At 37.6% G+C, this 5,281-nt stretch overlaps 1 protein-coding gene across 1 annotated transcript in view; it reads left to right on the top strand.

Moving 5' to 3' along the window:
* The window catches only part of SPOCK3 (SPARC (osteonectin), cwcv and kazal like domains proteoglycan 3), a 1,090,476-nt gene that overhangs the window by 1,020,912 nt on the left and 64,283 nt on the right, over positions 1–5,281 (top strand). The window lies entirely within an intron of this gene.

Genomic DNA, 5,281 nt, shown 5'->3' with positions numbered 1-5,281 from the left:
CTTGAAAGCAAGAATGGCCAGACTTCGTCTCACCTATTTTGGTCATGTTGTAAGAAGGGACCATTCCCTGGACAAGGATGTCATGCTTGGTAGGGTGGAGGGTCGACGAAAGAGGGGAGGCCTTCAGGGAGATGGATTGATACAGTGGCTGCGATGATGGGCTCGAGTATAGCAGGGTTTGTGGGGCTGGCGTGGGATCGGACAGTGTTTCGTTCTGCTGTGCATGGGGTCGCTATGAGTCGGAAATGACTCGATGGCACTTAACAACAACAGCAACAACAATTATCTACAAAAGAACTATGTGAATGGTCTTTTATAATAAAATAGTTTAGTTGCATTATTATGGCCTTCAAAGTTACCCATATGGAACTGCTAGACACAAAGCTTTAGGTAAAGCTGAAAAATAAATCTAATGACCATATCAATCAATAAAGAAAGAGCATTCTCAAGATATAGCACTCATGATAAACATTCTTAGCAAAATAAGAATAGAAGGGAACTTGATCAAGTTGATAAACAACAGCTAAAAAAAAAGTTGCAGTTAGCATCATACTTAATGCCAAGAAACTAGATGCATTCATTTTAAGATTGGGAGCAAGTTCAGGATGTCCTCTATCATCACTCCTATTCAACATCATACTTAATACAATAGCTCAAGAAACAGCATATGGAAACAAATAGTATCCAAATTTTAAAGGAAGAAAGAAAACTTTGTTTGCAGATGCCATGATTTTCTATGTAGAAAATCTTAAAGAGTCAAGTTAAAAAAAAAAAAAAAAAGCAATTACAACAAGTTAACAGGTTAATATACAAAAGCAAATTGCTTTCTTATGAACTATTAATAACATTGAAATTTTGAATTAAAATAATAATATCAGTAATTTTACATATTTTTGAATCATTTTCATAATCACTGAAGCACATTTTGAAATCTTTAAGAACAGGAACAAGGTTTGAACAATTTATGTCCCCATTAACTCATGGATTGGCTGGTACATAGATCTTGATACTAATAATCTCATTAATTTATGTTGTATGTTTAGAAGTTATCTGTAATATAAGTGCTATCCATAACATAACACTACTCATCTGGCAGTTTGTCATACTGTGGTGGTTTGTGTGTTGCTCTGAGGCTGGAGAATATGTCACTGGTATTTCAAATACCAGCAGGGTCACCCATGGGAGACAGGTTTCAGAAGAGTTTCTAGACTAAGAAGGAAAGGTTCATCCACTTCTCAAAGAATTGGCCAGTGAAAATGTTATCAATAGCCATAAAACACTGTCTGACATATTATTGGAAACTTTATGAGTAGCCCTGAAACACTGTCTGATATAGTGCTGGAAGATGAGCCCCTCAATTTCAAAGGCACTCAAAATACAACTGGGAAATATCTGCCACTTCAGAGTATAGCCGACCTTAATGATATCAATGGAGTAAAGCTTTCAGGACGTCCATTTGCTGATGAGGCACAACTCAAAACAGGAAGAAATAGCTGCAAACATCCATTAATAATAAGAACATGAAATATATAAAGTATGAGTCTAGGAAAATTGGAAGTTGCCAAAAATGAAATGGAACATATAAAGATTGATATCGTAGGTAGTAGTGAGCTCAAATGGACTGATTTTAGCCATTTTGATCAGACAGCCATATGATCTACTATGCTGAGAATGACAAATTGAAGAGTATGGTGTGCCATTCATCATACCAATGAATTTCTCAAGATTCATCCTCACGTACAATGCTGTCAGTGATAGGATAGTATCCATATGCCTATGAGGGAGACAAGTTAATACTCTATTATTCAAATTTATGCACAAACCACCAAAGCCAAAGATCAGGAAATTGAAGACTTTTACTAACTTCTGCAGTCTGCAATTGACCAAATATTCAGTCAAGATGTGTTGATTAGCACTGGGGATTGAAATGCAAAAGTTGGAGACAAAGAAGAATCACCAGTACTTGGAAAATCTGGCCTTGGTACAGATATAACGCTGGAGATTGCACGACTGAATTTTGCAACACCAATGACTTATTCATTCCAGATACATTTTTTCAACAACACAAATGTTGGCTATGCATGTGGACTTTGCCAGATGAAGTACACAGGAATCAGATTGACTATATCTGTCAAAAGAGGTGATGGAGAATTTCAATATCTTCAGCTAAAACAAGGCCAGGAGCTGACTGTCGAACAGACTATCAACTGCTCATATACAAGTGCAAGGTAAAATAGAAGATGAAGTAACTCTACAAGTGCCAAAATATGAGCTTGATTTTACCCCTCTTGAACTTAGAGACCATCTAAGAATAGATTTGATGCATTGAACACCAATGACTGAAAACCGAGGAATTGTGGGATGACATCAAGAACTCATCCATGTAAGAACCAAAAAGTCATTAAAAAGACAGAAAAGGAAGAAAACAGTAAAACGGATGTCGGAAGAGACTCTTAAACTTGCTCTTGAGTGGCAGAGTAGCTGAAGCAAATGGAAGAAATGACAAGATAAAAGAGCTGAACAGAAGATTTCAAAGAGCAGCTAAAGAAGACAGCAAATTATTATTTAAAAAAAAAAAAAAAAGGTACAAAGACCTGGAGTTAGAAAACCAAAACAGAAGAATATGCTCAGCATTTCTCAAGCTGAAAGAAGTGATGAAAAAGTCAAGCCTTGAGCTGCAATATTGAAAGATTCGATAGGTAAAATATCGGATGATGCAGGAAACATCACAAGAAAATGGAAGGAATACACAGAGTCACTGTACCAAAAGGAATTGGTTGAACTTCATCCATTTCAGGAGGTGACATATGATTAAGAACCACTGGGACTGAAGGAAGAAGTTGAAGCTGCACTGAAGGAGCTGATGAAGAACAAGACTCCAGGAACTGACAGAATACCCTTTGAAATGTTTCAACAAACGGATGCTGTGCTGCAGTCATCAATCGTCTATGCCAAGAAATTTGGAGGACAGATAACTGGCCAACTGACTGGAAGAGATCCATATTTATACCCATTCCAAAGAAAAGTGATTCCACAGAATGTGGAAATTATTGAATAATATCATTAATATCACACTTAAGTAAAATCTTGCTGAAGATAATTAAAAAACGGTTGCAGTAGTATTTTGATAGAGAACTTACAGAAATGTGAGCTGGATTCAGAAGAGGACATGGAACAAGGGATATCATTGCTGATGTTAGATGGATCTTGGCTGAAAGCAAAGAATGCCAGAAAGATGTTTAGTTGTGTTTTGTTGGCCATACAAAAGCATTAGATTGTGTGCATCATAACAAATTATGGATAATATTGAGAAGTATGGGAAATTCAGAGCACTTCATTGTGCTCATCAGGAACCAGGAGGCTGTTGTTCAAACAAAACAAGGGGATACTGCATGGTTTAAAATCAGGAAGGGAGTATGTCATGGTTGTATCTTTTCACCACACTTATTCAATCTGTATGTGGAAAAAATAATCCGAGAAGCTGGACTATATGAAGAAGACTGTGGCATCAGGATTGGAGGAAGACTCATTAAAAGACTGCAATATGCAGACAACATAACTTTGCTTGATGAAAGTGAGGATAACATGCAACACTTACCGATGAAGATTAAAGACTACAGTTTGCAGTATGAATTACATCTCAACATAAAGAGAAGAAAATCCTCACAATTGAACCAATATGCAGCATAACCATAAATGGAGAAAAGATTGAAGTTGTTAAAGATTTCCTATTACTTGGTTCCATAATCAACATCAACGGAAGCAGCAGTGAAGACATGAGACAACATTTTGCACTGGGCAAATCTGCTGCAAAAGACCTCTATAAAGTACTGAAGAGCAAAGATGTCTCCTTGAAGACTAAGGTGCGCCCAATCCAAGCCATGATATTTTCAATTGCTTCATATGCATGTGAGAGCTGGAGAATGAATAAAGAATACTGAAGAAGTATCAACTTTTTGAGTTGTGGTGTTGGCAAAGAATACTCAAAGAACCATGTACTGCTAAAAGAACTAACAAATCCATCCTGGAAGAAGTGCAGCCAGAATGCTTCTCAGAAGCTAGAGTGGCCAGACTTCGTCTCACTTACTTTGGTCATGTTGTCAGAAAGGACCATTCCATGGGGAAGGATATCATGCTTGTTAAAGTGGAGGGTCAACAAAAAAGGGGACAGCCCTCAAAGAGATGTATTGACAAATAAGCTGCAATGATGGGCTCAGATATGGCAACAATTGTGAGGCTGGCACAGGACTGGGCAGTGTTTCATTATGTTGTAATAGGGTCACTATGAGTCGGAGCCAACTTGATGGCATCTAATAAGAACAGGAACATAACATAACAATGTGCTTTCTTTACTCTTAACAAATAATTGTTGCAGCACAGTGAATTGCTTAATATGGCTCTTCTAGCCATTGTCCTTCATTTTGTGATGTGTTTTAAATCCTAGTGTCTATGCCTATTTAGGGTGGGAGTCTTGAGTTGCTGGAGTATGTCTCAAGTCACCACCATTTTGTGATGTATTATAAATCCTATTCTCTCTGCCTGTTTAGAGTGGGATTTATCTTGAGTCCTGCCTTGCTAGAGGATATGGCTCAAGGTCACCATTCTTAGTTTCCTTCAGGGTATATAAAGGAATATTCTGTGAAAGTTCGCTCTCTTGCTCCAGTTCTATGTTTGGTTCATTATCATCTCACCCCTGGACTTGGGACAATAGCCGTCATGTGACCTGCTGATTTAGGTTCACAAACCCCTACAACCACATGAGTTGGGAGAATCCCCCAATCTACCAAAGACCTGGGACTTGCCAGCCTGCCAACCTTCCATCACCAACACATGAGCTGTTTCCTTGGGAGTTTGTGAGTTCTGTGAGATGTTACAGTGAAATTCGGAACCCTAAGATAGGAGGAAGATTACTGAGGGGAGAAGGAGGAGTTGATATCAGAGATGATGGAGTGCCATGGCAGTTTGGAAAAGTTGGACATTTGGGACATCTTTAAATGCGACCTCATAGGGACCAGCCTTGTGCTGATCTTTCTGAAGGAAACTATTCAGGCATTATAATGCCATTAATTAGGTCAGGCCTCGTTTACCTTGTATTTAATAAATTTACTTTGTATCCTTATATATCTGTATATGTGTATTCTGTAATATGAAAAGTGTTATATATATGTATTTCTCTTTTAATTATATAAGTGATATTCACCTATAAATCTGTTTTGTACTTTTTTCACATTGACATCTTTCCTTGTTGTTCACTGCTTCTAATTGATTCTTGTTGTTGTTG

This window comes from Orycteropus afer, unplaced genomic scaffold, assembly GCF_000298275.1.
Source record: "Orycteropus afer afer isolate SDZICR_OR568_19922 unplaced genomic scaffold, OryAfe1.0 scaffold00395, whole genome shotgun sequence".
Lineage (NCBI taxonomy): Eukaryota > Metazoa > Chordata > Mammalia > Tubulidentata > Orycteropodidae > Orycteropus > Orycteropus afer.
Note: the sequence above shows the minus strand (reverse complement) of the source record. Positions and strands in the feature narration are given on the sequence as shown.